The following is an 18,318-nucleotide window of genomic DNA, read 5'->3' as shown; positions in this document are numbered from 1 at the left end:
GTATTTAGTTTTATTTAGGATCGTTGTATTGTAGGTATCATTTTTTTGTTTTCTATACATTATGTTTTCAGTATTGTTTCAGTTTGAAACGTCTAGCTGAGGGCCTATTTATATTTTTATCCTTCTAAAATTTATTTCTGTAAATAATCATGAGGTAGATGTCTAATTTGATTTTATTTTTCTATTTAGGAAACAATTTCCCCAATATCATGTATTGAATACACCATCTTTTCCCACCAGTATGAAATGCCACTTCTGTCATACTCCAGTGTTCCATATGTGTGGATTTTCTTCCAGAATCTCTATTCTGTTGCACTTATCTATTAACCTATCTTGCATCAATAAAGCAGTTTTAGTGACTATAGCTTCATAACAACACTTGATATGAGGTAGGTAGAGTTCTACTTTATTGTTTTACAAAATTATCTTGGATATTCTTGGCCCATTAATCTTCTATATAAATTTTAGTATCAGCTTGCCGAGTTCCATGATAAACCCTAGGATTTTAATTGAAATTACATGGAGAATTAATAGATTAATTTCAGGAGAATAGACATTTTTATAATTTTGAATTTGCCCATGGAGGAACATGGAATTAGCCTCCATTTATTCAAGTCTCTTTTGTACTTCAGTAACATTTATTTGACAATTTTCTTCAGATAGGACTAATACATTTTTAGTTAGATTAAATTTAAGTACTTTATTTATGACCTTGATACTGGGCTAAAAGGGCATTGTTTCCTATTTTATGTATATATATATACACATATATATATTTCAGTTAATTCATTAACTTCAATAAAAAAATATTCAGAGGGTTGTGGATGTCTGCACTGGGTCTCCTGTTCTAGTTTGAAAATCTCTCATAATGTTTTGGACTAGGGAAATGGGTTTCAATTCCATGGTCCCCAAATCAATTCTGCAACAGGTGCTGCTCCTTTGGAATATCACCCCCCATAACCTCAAATATGTGCAGACGTGGCATGGGCTGAGAGAGCCTAAGGGTCAAACCCAGTTCCTGATGACCAGGAGCAGGTGAAACCATGTCAGGCCTGGAGTCCAGTATGCAGAGCTCTATCTACAGCTGGTATCACTCTATAACATCTGGGTGGTACCGACTCTCCTTGGAGCTCCAGGAGGACACTAATACCACTTTGTAGAGTTACTCTTGGTTTAAGGTGACAGTTTGCAAACATCCTATATACCTGGTACATCATAGAGACCATAGGTTATAGTCATTAATATATTCTATTATATTTAAACTGTTTTTTGCTGATGTGTAGAACACTGTTCATTTTTATATTCTAATCATGTATCTACCAAAGTTGCTGAACTCTGTTTTATCACAAAGGGGTATGAAATTTTTAAATGACTCTTCTGAATCTATCAGATGATCAAATGCCTTTTTTCTGTTAGTGTGGTGAGTTACATTCATTTCTTTTTAAGTAAAATATGTTTGCATACTGGGAATTAAGTCCGTTTGGTCCTGATATATTTGCCTTTTTATATGCCACTAGAATTGACTTCTGAATAATTTGTTATGAATTTGTGAATCTATGCTCATGGGAGACATTGATCTGCAATTATTTTTCTTATAAAATCCTTGTTATATTTTGGAATCAAGGTTGTGCTGGCTTCATAAAGAATTAAGAAATGTACTCTCTTTATATTTTCTAGAAGGTTTTGTGAAAGATTGGCATTATTTCTTCCTTAATGTTTGGAAGATTTCACTGGTGAAGGCTTCTGGGTCTTTCGTGTTCCTGGTGGGAGACTTTCAAATAATGGATATCAGATTATTTAATAGATATCAGATTATTCAGAATTTATTTTGTAATTTTTTTTTATTTTTAAAGAAGGTTTAGATTTACAGAAAAATTAGGAAGTAAGAGTTGCTATATCATCCCCCCACTCCCACAAAAATAGTTTCCCCTATTATTAACATTTTACTGTAATGTGGTACATTTGTTACCATTCATGAACCCATATTAAAGCATTGGGACTAAACAAAGTCTTTAATTGACATTATGGTTTATACTTTGTGCTGTACAATTTTATAGGTTTGGACAAATGTATAATATCTTGTAGCTATCATTACAATATCATACAGAATAATTTCACTGCCCTAAAAATGCCCTGTGCTCTGCCTATGCATCCACCCTCCTGCTGAACCTCTGCAGCCATTGTAATTCTCTCAATGTTACAAGTTACTCTGTTAGCACAAGATGAAGACTACAATAACAATAAATATTCTTTGGTCCATGGTTATACTCCCCCTATATGCTTGTTCATTCCTCAGTCTTGAGGGATTTGGGATGAAGTCCACTCTGACTGGTTTAGGCTGAGAAGGGACTTAGATGTTATGGGGCAGAGTGAAGAAATTGTTCACTTGCAGTTGTAGATAATCCTTGTTTTGGGGATGGGGCTTATCCATCATCATCATCATTTTGTTAGTTGTCAAGAGCAGGCCCAAAGAACTGGAGAGTAGGAGTTGGCCACAACTCTTATGCGTTTTGAGGCTCAATCAGCAAATGAACACTCTGAAAATTCAAGTCTCTGAGAAACATATTTAACAGGTATATTGAAAAATATAGCTTCAAATAAAAGAAGTAAAAGAATCATTATTAGGGGAATTATATTGAGAGTAACTGTTATATTGCAAAAATAAATTTTCATATATTCTCAGATATGGCCCCCTAAGGGAGGGTTGATTTCAAGAAACTGTGTCTTGGCTGTGGTGTCCAGACATCCCTAGTGCTTCAGGGGGGAACTCTTGTTCCATGCTTTGTTTACTGTGGCAGTTTGTGAAATTTGCCTGAGACATGCATAAGCGTAACCACCTGAATGACATCCCAACTCACTTTGAAAACTCTTAGTCATAAAAACTCTGTTTTATTTAGTATTTCCCTCTTTTGTCCAAGGTATTTTCCAAATGCATAGCTGATTAATGCTTGGCAATAATCCCTCTGTGCCAGGAAGGCTCATCCCTGAGAGTTGTGCCCCACATTGCAAGGAAGTTAATAGGTTTATTTGCAGAGTTTGGCTTAGAAAGAGACTACATTTGAGTGACAAGGAGGCTTTCAGGAGGTAACTCTTAGGCATTAATTCCAATTAGGCTTAGTCTCATTTTTACAGGATTAAGGTTTATAAGTACAAGGATTAAGATCAAAGACTTGGCATGCTGACCTGTTTCATTAGGCATGGTTTTTATGTTATTCCACTTTCTATTTTTTTTCGTAATCTTTGATAATTTGCATTTTTGAAGAATTTTCTGTTTTATCCAGACAGTCAAATTTATTGGAATAAAGTTATTCATAATATCTTTTTAAATTTATAATTCCTTTGGAATATTAATGACTATATTAATGACTCCTTTTATTTTAGAAATAGTTTGTGTTTTCTCTTTTTTAAGTTATCTTTTTAAAGAAAGAGTTTTTGCCTATCCTGACTTTTCTCTCTTTATGTTTGTTTCCTATTTAAATGGTTTCTGTTTTTATCTTTATTTCTTTTTGTGGGTTTAATTTTCTGTTCTTGTTCTAGCTTCTTGAAGTGGATACTTAGATAATTGAATTTCAAACTTTCTTCTTTCCTAACATATGCACTTCGATTAGAAATTTCCATTTAAACAACACTCCTTTAGCTGCACCTATCTGCCCTTAGTTTTAAAATAACAGCTTTATTGTGATATAATTCTCATGTAATAAAATTCACCATTTTAAAGTATACAATTCAGTGGGTTTTAGTATATTAGGATAGTTTTGCAACCATCTCTGCTATCTAATTTTGTAACATTTAATTTCTCCAAAAATTAACCCACCAGTAGTCATTCCCTTATTCCTTTCTTCAGCTCCTGGCAACCACCAATCTACTTTGGATTTGCCTATTATGGGTATTTCATATAAATGGAACCATACAATATGTGACTTTTTTGTATCTGACATCTTTCACTTAACATATAATGGTTTCAAAACTTTTCCAAGTTGTAGCATTTCATTTCTTTTATTTCTGAATAAAATTTCATTGTATAGATGTATTGTGAAGAATTTGGCCTTGTCAAAAGAGAAGTCTGACCTTTACCTTCTGTTTCAGGAAGGTAATATATGTCATACATAGTAGGCCTGCCTTGGTTTAGAGTGGGCTTACTCACTGGATCTTAAGAGGGGCCAGCCATACCTGGTAATCATAGGGTGGAGGGTAGCCATGCCAGAAGCACCAACCATCTGATTTTGGGTAGGGGACTTTAGGTTGAGTGATATCAGTTGACCTGGAGACTGAGTTCAACCATCTAGGCAATCAAACATGCCTATATAATGAAGTCCCAATAATAACTCTGGACAGTGAAGCTCAGGCAAGCTTCCTTCACTGGCATGCTCTATGCATATTATCACACATTGATGCTGGAAGGATAATGCCTCCTGACTCCACTGTGGAGCCAATGGAAGCTTCATGTTTGGAACCTTTGCAGTTTCTGCCCTCTGCATCTCTTCCTTTGGCTTATTTTGATCTGTATTCTTTCCCTGTATACCATAACAATGAGTCTAGTAGCTTTCAGTGAGTTCTGTGAGTCCTTCTAGTGAATTATGAAAACTGAGAGTGGCTTTGGAAACTCTTTGAACTTGTAGTTAGTGTCAGAAGTGAGATAATCTTGCATCCTCCCTCTAAATTTTGTAGTTGGATCCTAACTCCCTGCACTTGTTATCAGAAGTCTTGGGCAGCCTTGGCAGTCTGGGAACTGTGCCCTCAAACTTCACAGTATGGCTAACTCTGGGTAATAGACATATTCATATTTTGTTTGTCCATTCATCGGTTGTTGGACATTTGGGTCATTTCTACTTTTTGTTTATTATGAATACTGATGTTATGAACATTCTAATACTAATTTTTATATAGATGTGTGTTTTCATTTCTCTTGAGTATATATCCAGGAATGGCTCAGTCTTATGACAACTCAGTCTAACATTTTGAAAAACTGCCAAAGTATTTTCCAAAATGGTTACAAAATTTTACAATTGTACCAGCAATGTATGGGAGTTCCAATTTCTCCATATGCCTATCAATATTTATTATTATCTGTCTTTTAAAGATTATTATTATTATTATAGCCATCTTAGTGAGTTTGACTTTGTTCTAGCTCCCTAGACTACTTAAAGCAAATACCATGAAATGGGTTGAGTTAAACAATGGGAATTTATTTGCTTATAGTTTTGAGGCCAGGAAAATATCCAAATCAAGGCATTATCAATGTTGATGGTTTCTTCCCAAAGACTGGCTGCTGGCAATCCTTGGCTCCTCTGTCATATGGCAAGGCACATGGCAGTATCTGCTGGTCTCTTCTCTTCCAGGTTTTGTTGATCTCAGCTTCTTGCTTCCCTGGATTTCTTTCTTTCTCTCTAAATTTCATTCTCTTATAAAGCACTCCAGTAATAGAATTAAGACCCATACTGACTGACCCATTTACTTTAACTGAAGTAACCTCATCAAAATGTTCTGCTTACAATGGGTTTGCATCCACAGGATTGGATTAAATTTATGAACATGTTTTTCTGGAGTACATGTTGCTTTAAACCACCACAGAAGTAACATCTCATTATGGTTTTGATTTGCATTTCCTGAATGACTAATAATATTGGATATCTTTTCATGTGCTTATTGGCCATTTGTACATTTTCTTTATAAAAATGCCTATACAAATCTCTTAGCCAGTTTGTAATTGGGATAGTTGTGTTTTTATCTTTGAGTTTAAGAGTTCTATGTGCAAGTCCCTTATTAGATATGTGATTTACAAATATCTTCTCCCATGCTGTGGGTTGTCTTTTTGATGGTATCTTTGAAGTACAAAAGTTTTAAATTATGATGTCTTCTAATTTATCTTTATTTTCTTTTGTCATTTGTGCTTTTGGTGTCACATCTAAGAATCCATTGCCTAACTCTTGTCCACAAAGGATTAGTCCTATGTTTTCTTTTAAGAGTTTTATTGTTTTCGCTCTTATATTTAGGTCTATGATCAAGTTTGAGTTAGTGTTTGTGTTTAGTATGAGGTAGAGGGTTCAGTTTCATCTTTTTGATTGGATATCAAGTTATTCCCATACCATTTGTTGATGCTGAAATTTTAATATATCATATCTTCACTATCATTCAGGTAAAATTTTTTCTTATTTTTGTTTTGATGTCTTCTTTGACTCATGGATCATTTAGCAGTACATTCCTTAATGTCTAGGTAGTTGGGGGTTTTCTAATTATCTTTTTTTATTGGTTTTTAGCTTAATTAAAATCTGGATTTCTTTTTGAACCAGCATATGGTTGTCTTTGGGAAAGTTTCCATTTGTTCTGCAGTTGTTAGGCAAAGTGTTCTAAGTCAAATACCTCATGCTTATTGTATTTTATAAAATTTCTATATTATTACTGATTTTTAAGTATGTGTCCTTACAGTTTCTGTGACAGATGATTTTTTGCATCTTCTCTATTATTGTGGTTGTTTTTTCTTCAGTTGTCATTTTTTTACTCTATATTATTAGGTCATATTATCAAGCATATAAAAATTTAAATAGATTGTGTATTTCTCTTGTATCACCTCTTGTAAAATTAGGAAATACCCCTCTTCATATCTAATTATACTTTTTGCCTTAAAATTCATATTGTCTAATACTATGAGAAGGATACTGTGTTTCTTTTCCAAAGTGTGTTCCTGGAATACCTTACTCCATCTTATTTTCTACCTTTCTTATCCTGATATTTAAAGTGTATCTCTTATAAGCAGCATATTTCATTAAATTCCAGTCTGAAAATCATAAGTCAATTTATATTTATTATAGTTGCTGATATACTTGGGTTTTGATCTGTTCTCTCACTATTTTTTTTTCCTACTTTCTTGCCTTCTTTCTTTCTCCAAAGATCCTCCTAGGATACTTTTCTTCTATGAATTCAGTTTGGTAGCTCTTCCAGAGGGATCTTCCAGTGAGTTTCCAATCTCCTAGTCATTGTATATATAAACGTTTTTGTTAATTTTCTCCTGCCCTATCTCTAATAATCATTTAATTGCATAAAGAATTTTATATTGTATTCTGTTTTCTGTATTTCATCAATACTTTAAATGATACAAGCTGGTGGTTTTATCATTATTACCTACTCCTGGGTTATAGCTCTTCCCTTACCCTCCCCTCCATGTAGGTTTTATTTTATTTTATTATGACTTTTTAATTAGAGAAGTTGTGGGTCTACAGAACAATACATGATTCCCATATAGCACCCTATTATTAACACTTTGCATGGTGTGATAAATTTGTTACAGCTGATGAAAGCACATTTGGGGAGCTCTTAAATTTTTTTCCTTAATCCATGACTTCTGTAGTTTTACTTTAATATATCTGTTGGAGAAAAATGGTGCTCACTGGGACATAGAGACTGATATGACCACAGGCAGAGAAAGAATTTATTGAGAAGTTCTCCCAAAGGAGGGGGTCTGAAGAACAGACTTCAGCCCCCCACCAGCATGGTGGGGGTCTGAAGAGAGACTTCAGCCCACTCCTGGAAGGGGGGGATTTGAATTTATACAGAACTTTCCTAGGTGGGGAAATGATAGTTGGTGGGAGGGGGTTGATGGATCGAGTGATGTGCAGGGACCAATAGGAAGCCCTAGAGGTGAAAATTTTCCTGATAATGCCTAGAAGATAGTGGGTTAGGAAGCTTTGGTTTCTTGAAGTGCTGCAGGAGCAGATGTTTCTTTGATCTGTAGGGATTAAAGGGTTTCTTTATCTCCCTTTGATAATCAGGTAGGGAAGGTCTCCATTTCCCTTTACTCCCATCTCTATGTGGTTTCTTTGTTTAACCTGTGGGGAAGTGCTGTGCCCTTATACACATAGGCTTATGGGGGATGGGGTTAGCCTTTCCCGAGTGCATATTAGGAGAAACTGAGCTACAGCTTGTTAATTATTGCAAGCCTCTAACAATATCTACATATGAATTTATTTTTATCTTGTTCAGTACTCTGAGTGCATGTTGTCAAGAATCCTTATATATCCTTTATTCTAGAAAATCCTTAGTGTATCTGATATTGCTTCTTCAACATTTCCTCTGTATTCCTCTGAAACCCCAATTAGACATATATTGGTACCTCTGAGACTAACCTTGATCTCTCTTAATACTTTAATAATTTTTCATGCTATATTCTAGCTGAATACTTAAAAATATTGTCCAATTAACTGACTATTTTTGACAATGTCTATTTTGGAGTGTCTCTTTTCCATTGACTGTTTATTGCAGTGACTGTGTTTTTATTTCCAAAAGTAGTTTTATCTGATACTTTCATATATATATATATGTGTGTGTGTATATATATACATAACCATATATATATCTTTTTTGTCTTTTTGCTTTTTGTCTGTTTTTCTCTTTTAAAATTTTGCTTTCCACTTTGAGGATACCATAGCTACATATTTTAATGTCTTTTTCAAACTAATTAAAAATTAATTAATCTGGATTGACTATTTTAACTTGTTAACTTAATTGCTTACTTATCTTAGTATTACTGACCTTCTTACATTTTAGATTGTTCCCCCTTCGCTTGAGACTTTGTTTTGGTGTTTTTTCTAACTCAAATAATTTTTTTGGCCTGGGCTTTTCTGGGGCTCCAAAAAGCCCTTCATCAAAAAACCAGGTTTTATATTACTTGCTAAGGCTCCCCTTCAGCACAACATTGAGATACTAAAAACTTTTAGGTCCTAGTAAAGAGGCTGTGTCTTAAGTTTCTTTTTTTTTCCCCACTATAGCCCAGAAACTTCTTATTGCCTATTGTGCAGGCAGCATTCCTGCAGGCTTTCCTCCTTTCCTGTCCTCAAGTTCAAGCAGTGAGCATATTGCCCTCAGGCAAACTCTGTCTGCTCCTGGTTTGGGGCCCAGCAGCCCCAGGGTTTCAGGCTTGCAGGCTTAGCATGTCCATCAGTTTCTGCTTTAATGGATGTTTATCTTGTTGTAAAGAACATCTTTTTGTATTTTTCTACATTTTATATTTAATTTTGATATTTGTTTATAGCAGGCCTTAACATATAATTCCATTACATCATATTGAAGGACAGGACTTTGTCTTGAATTGGGAGCTTCCAGTGCCTGGAATGCAGCCCCTCTTGCCAAGCCAAGGTAGGCCTAATCTTAGTTCCTGTAGTTTTGTCCCCTCCCTGGCATGATATGGTAAGATATTTTATGAACTCTGACTTCTGTTCCCTTCTTGTTAACTTCAAAGGGTCTGTATTCTCTCTTCTTTTTAGCCTCACAGGCACTCCTTATATTCTTGGTTCTTTCCATCAAACTACTGATGATCAATTAAAGAAGCCATACTAAGCACCTAACAAAATGTTCTCCTTTCCTGGAGGACAGATTAATATACACATTCTCCCAAGAGGTGAAAGGCAACAATTACATTCCATACATCTAATTCACAGAAGAAAATGAAGAAAAAGCGAAGCAATTGAGTGTTGTCTTTCTAAGTAATGAAGCTAATGACCTGCCACATTTTTCTAAGAGTTTTCTATTTCTTCTGCTGTGAACATTCTTCTAACTCTGTATATGAATTTCTTCCCATCAAATCTCACCTGCTCAGGGAGGACTTTAATTCTATTTCCATGCATTTCAGGGTCTGGGCATTATCTCGATTATTTATTTGCATGTTTGTGCATTGCCTCTCCCTAAACATCCCCCTGAATTGTAAGCTCCAAAGGCGTGGAGTATGCTTGCTTTGTTATTGATAATAATCTTCAAACAGATAAACATGGCCAATACTCAGCCCCTGACCATTTAATACTAGTCTAATGAATGAATGGATTATTCTTACTCCTGTCCATGATTTAACACTTGCCACTCAGATGTCAGTTTACAGAGTACTGGGTAAAATCATGAGATGTAAGGGCTAGTAGACCTTGGAAATTGTTTGACACCTTCACTTTTCAGAGGAAGGAGCTAAGGGTCAAGGCTTATCACAACCATACAAGTAACTAGTGGCCAGAATGGAAATGAAATTGACTTTCTTTTTCCCATGCTGCCTCCAGAGTTGTTGAAGGAGCACTGGCTCTGAGTTTGGAGTCCCTGCCACATGTAAATACAGATGCCCTGAACAGATTCCAGAGGTGCCTCTGTTTCTTTCACAAATATATGCTTAGGAAGTCACCAGGCCTCTCTGGGATTCTGTTTCCCATTTATAAGATGATATCTGTGCCTGATTTTATAGCATTACTGTGACAAAAAAGTGAGGTAATTTTTAAGTGTTATTTGGCAAAATGCATGGTAACTGTTTGGCAGCAACGATAAAAAAGTAAGCATGAAAGAAAGGTCACTGCCTTTGTGCCAACTGCACTCACTGCACAAATGAAGAAAGACTGATAGCTCAGAGCTGAGGAAGGTATGATAGGAGACACAGGGCCTGGAGGAAGTGTTACTAGGTGAAGGAAAATGTATGTGGAGAAGCTGGTGCCATAAACTTATCGTCGTGCCTGAAAGAGTTGGTAGTGGACCCTTTCTGGATTTTCTGACAAAATGATTTTTTAACTATCAGCATCATGTTAAGAGCTATCTGAAGAAATGAAATCAGCTATATAAATTGTAAATTAGACATCAGATAACTGTCTAGATTGCTGTGAAATCACCAAATTTTCATCAAGATGAAAAATAAGCAAAAAAGATTTCCATACACTTTAGTTTTACTTTATTATTTATTGATGACATTTCATATTCCCTTATTTGTGAGTCTCATGGAGGTCACGAGGGCAGAGTTCATGCCTGGACTAGATAGGGTCCTGTAAGGAAGTAGGAGAGGTGTATAAAACCTGGGTAGGCCACCAACACGGTCAGACACAGAGTGGACTTAGGCCTGAACAGTGTTAAAATGGACAAATGACCAGTGGAGAACCTTCGAAAATGACCAGAAGGTGGTCAGTGGTGCCAACTGCACTCACTTTACAAATGAAGAAAGACTGGTAGCTCAGAGCTCTCAGAGATAGGGACAAAAACTACACTGCAGGGTATTATAAGTGAACAGTGAAGAAATTAGTAATGACTAAGTTAAAAAAAAATGGGTGGTGAATTTCTTTAAATACACAGGGTCACAAGAATACTTCTGGATCTCTATGTTCCAGGGAAGATTTAAATATTTTGGTAAATAAAATGTAAGTAGATTCTGGAAAAAAAATGGAAGAGGCTCCAGAGAAGGCATATTTCTTTCTTCAAGGTAGAGAGTGAAACAGAATGCAAAGGAAAACTAAAGAGAAGAGCTGAGTAGGGCTGGTTGAACGTTTCAGGAACCCAGATTGTTGACATGAGAATTTATAGGTATTCTTTGGAGGGAAACTGATCTTAGACACAGCTTCTAATACCAAGTCAGACAATTACCTTCTCCACTATATGATAAGTCCTTATATCAGTAAAATTTATCATTTGGTTGAAGAATACTCTTTCTGTTGGAAAGGGAAGGCTTACAGGAAGATAAAACTAGCTGGTCTAGATTGTAGTATATCATGGATATTTAGCTTTTGAAGAGGAGAGAAGGACCCATGTTATAACTAGCTAGAGAATTGGAGAAGTAGTTGATTATTTGGGCTCTAAGGACCCTGGTGGGCTACCTGTGATAGAGTCTTTTGTAGAGAGGAGGAGGATTGGTTAGATTTTGGAGGAGAAACCATCAACTGAAGGATCCTGGGAGTCAAGGGGAGTGGGATCTGAAGCCTAGAAAACATGGGAGAGATGGATTTAAGATATATAAAATCAGTATGAAATCATGTGAAATTAGAGAATGTAAGGTCTACCTTGACAAAACAATCCTGAAGCGTTGAGGCAGGATGGAGTTGTGCGAGCCCGAGGGATGAGCGAGAATGAAGCATAGCAAAGATCAGAAAGGATCTCTGAGTGACTGACTTGAGACCTACTGTATCAATTAGTACTGACAAAATTTACAGACAGTCATCCATTTTAGGCAGTGGTTAAAGTTTTCCCTTGTTTCCCTTTTATGTCTCACAAAAAGAGGAAGGGTTCAACCCTTCCTCACCTTATTCTTGCTTGAAATTGAGCAGGGGAACTATGCGCATACAATCTTGGTACCCAAATAGAGCTTAGATGTGTGTCCTGTTCTTTGATGTCAGATCTATAGTAGAGCTTTGTAACCACTATCAGGATCAAAAGAACATTTCCAAAGATCTCTCATTCTTCTGTGGAACAGAAGGAGAAGCACCCTTAAATCTCCAGATATTCTCTGGGTTCAGAGGTATTTTCAGATTTGACTTACTGGTAGATTTCAATAGTGGATCACAAATTTGAAATGAGATAATTCCTTTAAGCTAAAAAAATTACTTTTGTTCATTCATTTTACGAAATTAATAGTTATAAAATAACCATATCTAAGAAAGTTTAAGAAAACAAAAATAAAAGCAGCAATAGTCATATTGCTTTAACACCATGACTTAAAATTATCAGTGGTTCTTCTTCATCCTTATCAATACATTTTTTATATAGATGCAATAAGCCCTCATGTAATGATAAATATTTTTTAACTTGTAAACACTTGACACTGTTCAATGGTTTCCAAAATTATTTCAATGGTTATAATATTCCATTGATCATGTATACCATGATTTAATTACCTGTTTTCCCTGTTATTAGAAATAGGCAAATTCTAAATTTTTTCTTTATAAATAATAATGCAGTGAAGAACATTGAGTTTATAAAATTTCCTTCTTGTAGTTTGTGTGATCAAAGTGTCATTTAATCTGTTTTAAAGAAAAAGAGCAGATGCTAGTCATTTTTTGGAAGAAGTTTATTGTAGAAATATATAAATACAAAAAGAAAAAGAAAAACACCTATAATCTCACTACCCAAATTAATCAGCCTGCTTCATTTTTCAGCTTCTCTTTCTAATCTTGGTTTATGTGATATCATTTTTATATACTTAACATTCTATTTTACCATACTGAAATAAAATCGTCACACACCTTTTTATGGGCAGCAAAATATTCCACAAAGTTGAAAGAACCATGAACTAGTTTACCATCCCTTTTATCTAGTTAGATAGCATTTCTTATTTTTCACCTATTTCAATTCTACCACATTGCATGTTGCTGTCCCTAACAACTTTTTCTGGTTTAAATATTGAAGCCTTGGGTGAATTTTGAGAAATGGGCCAAAGGTTATGACCCTTTGAAAGATTCTTTTAAAATGCTGACCAGTTACAAAGAGCACACTGAAGCAACTGTACCAGTGAGGCAGTTGGGAATTTTCTCCTCTTTTTGAAATAGAATAGGTAGACAACTTCATATAATGGAAAGAATTATATGTGAGGATAAAACTCAGTTTTGTCATTTGCAAGTGGAATTACCCAAGACAAGTTCCTTAAATTCTTTGAACATTGTTTTCTCACCAGTAAAATGGGAACAATAATACCTACCTTACAGTGTACTTTTCAGAAATAAACAGAAAGTATTGGACACAGCCTTAATATATGGCCATCAGTACAATCAGTATTTATATATTTAACCAATCCTTTTGTTTTCTGAGAAAAGTGGCTATTAATTCTGTTTAACATCTTCTAGTGTCATAGACTGGAGAAAAGAATGTGAATTTTCTCTTGTGTGAATTATGGGCCTATTAGCTCTTTTGTTCATGTATTTATTGATGTCTTGATGATTTTCTTATTAATTAATTTGAGCTCCTCAAAGCAAATGCTTTTAAACTATTTCTCCTATTTATGCTCATATTTTATTCTTTTTTAAAAAAGTTCCGTGTGTAAATGTGTATATGTGGAACTTCAGAATTGTAGATGTTTGAATCTGAGAAATCTTTGTGTTTTCCTATATCATTCTTCCACCTGTAACAGTTATGTTGTTATTTGAGTTCCTGTTACTCTTATCTTTTTCATGGCTCTTCCATACAGTTTTATAACTGACCTTTTTAGATGCAGGTCTGTCCTACTTCTCTGAGCTATTCAAGAGCCAGCAGTATGGGCTATTTATTTACAAGAGAGTAAGAGCATTCAACAGATGCTAGATGAAAGGATATTTAACTCTAGTAAACTGGTGTTATTTTAAGGTGTGACTGAAGTCCTTTCCCCCACCACCAAAAATGTTGCTGAGTTTTCCTCATAGTAATCCAATAATCATTACCTTTTCCATTGGTTCACACTGGCATTCCAGCTATCCACTTACCCTGATACCACTTACTCCCATCACTGCTTGATCATACCCTGTGTCTGTTCCTTCATTGACAAGATTGTCCATTTGTGAGCTGGACAAGTTCTATCTTGCTCTTGATCTTGCTCTTTGTTTTGGGATGCTTAAAATCAAAAGGTAGAGTGAACTGATAAATTGATATGATAAAGCACAGTCTTATATCCACTGGGGTCTATTTCTGGGTTTTCTGGTCTGTTCAATTCAACCATTTCTATTTAGGTGCCTAGCACTTTGCGATGCTATGGTAATAAAAAATGAGGAAACTGTTCCTATGTGTTTGAGACCATATTGTAGTAGGGTGCCACCATGCCAATCACAAAGGTAGGTTCATGGTGCCCTGAGAGTACAGATAATGTGTGTTGGCTCCATCAGGAGCGCAAGGAAGTGGGGATTGTCTGAGTTGAATCTTGAAGGGTGAACAAGGATAGGTCAAAGAAAGGAGAAGGATGGCTACTAGGTAGGGATACATGATCAAATGCAGTCAATCTGTATTTCTGTCTCCAAAACAAGATATTTCATTATGGCTATTTTGTGATTTTAAACTATGTTAGTTTTTTTTTTTTGTCATTTTAGTGCCTTTTTGTAGAGAATAGTCTTTACCTTTATCTTTCCTCTTTTATCTTGCCTGATAAATTTTAGAATTATTTTCTTTACTTCTCAGAAAATTTCTGTTGGGATTTTGACTGACATTTTGTTAACAGTATAAATTAACTTGAAAGAAAATAGGAAAATAACACTTTTAGTTTGAAAAACTAAGAGTTGATCTCTCTATTTTATATTTATCTCTGTCAAATTTCATATTTTTCTTAGCAAAGTTTACAGTAGATTTCTTATTACATTTTTTATTTACATTTAAATTTATGAATATTTGTATGTATGCATAAGCATTATGTATTTTATATGCAAAATATGGGTATATATCAAGTAGGTATCTTTGGTAGAATTTTTTAATCAAAAACTATTTTAGTTTTATTTAAGAAATAAACACTAATGTCCACCTTACTTTGCTGTGTGTGTGTATATATATATCTTTAATTACACATCATTGAGGATTTCTAGTTTGTTGTATCAAAAGGAAATATGTTGTTCTGATATATTTTTATAATTTTATTTTAAAATTATTTTATGTTTTCAGGATTTGTCAGCATTTTTGTTTGCTTTAATTATTTTTAATATATCTTTATTATAGAAGTTGTGAACATAAAAAACAATTTTAATATATCTTTATTACAGAAGTTGTGAACATAAAAAACAATCATGCACATATGTAGAATTCCCATACAACACTCCTTTACTAACACACCACACTGTTGTGGAACATTTGTTACAGATTATGGGATAATATCATCAAACTATTACCACTAAGTATGGTCCATAGCATACATTTGGCATATTTTTTCCATAGCCCCCCATTATTAACTTTATACATCTTTGGCATTGATGCCAATATGCAAGAATATTACAATATTGCTGTTTACTATAGTCCGTAGATTACATTAATTGTTCCTATGCTTTTCCACATCCCCACCACCTTGCAATAGTGATGTATATCATTGTAGTTCACAGAAAGGCACTCTTGCATTTATACTATTAACCACAATTCTCATTCACCTCTGAGTTCATGGTGTTATTTATACCCTAGATTATTCTCTAGCTTTCTTTCAACTGACAGTTACATCCCTAGACTACCCCTTTCAGCCACAATCTCATTTATAAACAAGCTGCCACTCATTGTAGTGTTTTACCATCAACTCTATCCATTTCCACATATTTACAGTCAAGTTAATTAAAACATTTACAACGTTAAGCATCAATACTCCTTCTCAGCCTTCCTCTTATCTCCTAATAATCTATATTCTAGATCTTAACTCCATGCGTTTATTCTTCATACTTAGTTCACATTAATGAGACCATTCAATATTCATCCTTTTGTGTCTGGCTACTTCACTTAGCATAATGTCTTCAAGATTCATCCATGTTATCATATGTGTTCTGATTTCATTTCTTCTTACTGCAGCATAGTATTCCATCGTATGTATATACCACATTTTGTTTATCCCTTTTTTGAAGAACACTCGGGTTGTTTCCATCTTTTGGCAATTGTGCTGTTAACATTGGTGTGCAGATGTCCATTCGTGTCACAGTTTTCAGTTCTTCTGGATCTATTCCTAGTGGAGTAACTGCTGGATCATAGGCAATTCTGTATTAAGTTTCCTGAGGAACCACTAACTTCTTCCACAGAGTCTTTACCATTCTACACTCCCACCAACAGTAAAGGAGGGTTCCTACTTCTCCACAACCTCTCCAGTACTTATTGTTTTCTATGTGGTGTAAGATGATATCTCATTGTAGTTTTGATTTGCATTTCTCTAATAGCTAGTGATATTGAACATTATTTCATGTACTTTTTGACCATTTGTATTTCCTTTTTGGAGAAATGTCTATTTAAGTCTTTGGCCCATTTTTAAATTGGATTGCTTGCTCTTGTATTGCTGAATTATATGATCTCTTTATACAGATAGAAATCAAACCCTTATTGACCTCCCTCTTGACAAAGTCCTTTGTATCACAAAAGTGTTTAAGCTTGAGGAAGTCCCATTTATCCATGTTTTCTTTTATTGCTTGTGCTTTCGGTGTAAGGCTTAAGAATGTGTCACCTACCACCAGGTCTTGAAGATGTTTTCCTACATTTTCTTCTAGAAATTTTATGGTTATTGCTTTTATATTTAGGCCTTGGATCCGTTTTGAGTTAATTTTTATATCAGGTGTGAGATAGGAGTCCTCTTTCTTCCTTTTGGCTGTGGATATCCAGTTCTCCCAACACCATTTGTTGAATAGACTGTTCTGCCCCAACTGGGTATGTTTGACGGGCTCGTCAAAAATTACTTGACCATACATGTGAGGGTCTGTTTCTGAACCATGAATTCAGTTCCACTGGTCTATGTGTCTCTTTATGTCAGTACCATGCTGTTTTTATCACTACAGCTAGGTAATATGATTTAAAGTCTGGAAGTGAGGGTCCTCCCACTTTGTTTTTCCTTTTTAAGATGTTTCTGGCTATTCAGGACCTCTTAACTTCCCAAATAAATTTGATAATTGTGTTTTCCATTTGTTTAAAAAATGCTGGTGGAATTTTATTGGCATTGCATTGAATCTGCATATCAGTTTGGGTAGAATTGATGTGCTAATGATAGTCTTCCAATCCAAAAGCATGGAATGTTCTTCCAATTATTTAGGTCTTTATAAAATTTCTTTTAGCAATGCTTTGTAGTTTTCTGAATACAAGTGTGTTACGTCCTTTGTTAAGTTTATTCCTAAATATTTGATTCTTTTAATTGCTTTGGGAAATGGATTATTTTTCCTGACTTCCTCCTTAGATTGTGCATTAGGGGTAATAGAAACACCACTGAATTTTGCATATTGATCTTGTACCCTGACACTCTACTGAAATTGTTTATTTAGCTCTAGCTGCTTTGTTGTAGTTTTTTCGGAACTTTCTAGGTATACGATGATATCAATTGAGAACAGAGAAAGTTTTACTTCTTCATTTCCAATTTGGATTCCTCTGGGGTCCTAAGGGCACGCACGCCATGCAGATTAGCTTGGGGTAGATAGGTGACTGGGCGGGGGCAAGCATGGCCATCGCCTCTCCTTGGATCCTGCCAAGGGCGACATTGACAAATGGTGCCCAGCACTCTGCAGCCAGCAAAAGTCACTGCGGGTGGGGCAGAGGGAGCTGAGTTTATGTCACATAAGCAAATGGGTTTGGGCAAGGCAAAATGATTTTTTAAAGAGCTCAAACCTGCGCCCAGGTGCGTGCGTGGTGGGGGCAGTAGTGAGGCAGAGGTGGGGCCTGGGTGATGCTGCCCAAGGGCTGAGACGACCCCCTGCCCCTGCGGTGGAGCCCCGGCCTGGCTGCTAGCTGGCCCACACAGGGGGAGCGCAAGTCCGTGCCCCAGCTGGTCTGCTTTAATTTCTATGCAATTTTTTAAAACGTAAAATTTAGAATTATTACATCTTGTTTTAATTATTGATTTTTGTTCCTTCATTGATTTTTCTGGACTCAGGTTGAACATTCATTTACTTATTTCTCATGATAGGTTTAAGTGCTTTTATTATGTCA

The 18,318-nt window shown here is 35.3% G+C and overlaps 1 pseudogene; it reads right to left on the bottom strand.

The window, feature by feature from the left end:
• Positions 1 to 14,243, bottom strand: part of LOC101422910 (ATP synthase subunit beta, mitochondrial pseudogene) — a 100,279-nt pseudogene extending 86,036 nt beyond the window's left edge.
• Between the last annotated feature and the right edge of the window lie 4,075 nt (positions 14,244 to 18,318).

Source organism: Dasypus novemcinctus, chromosome 2 (assembly GCF_030445035.2).
Source record: "Dasypus novemcinctus isolate mDasNov1 chromosome 2, mDasNov1.1.hap2, whole genome shotgun sequence".
Lineage (NCBI taxonomy): Eukaryota > Metazoa > Chordata > Mammalia > Cingulata > Dasypodidae > Dasypus > Dasypus novemcinctus.
Note: the sequence above shows the minus strand (reverse complement) of the source record. Positions and strands in the feature narration are given on the sequence as shown.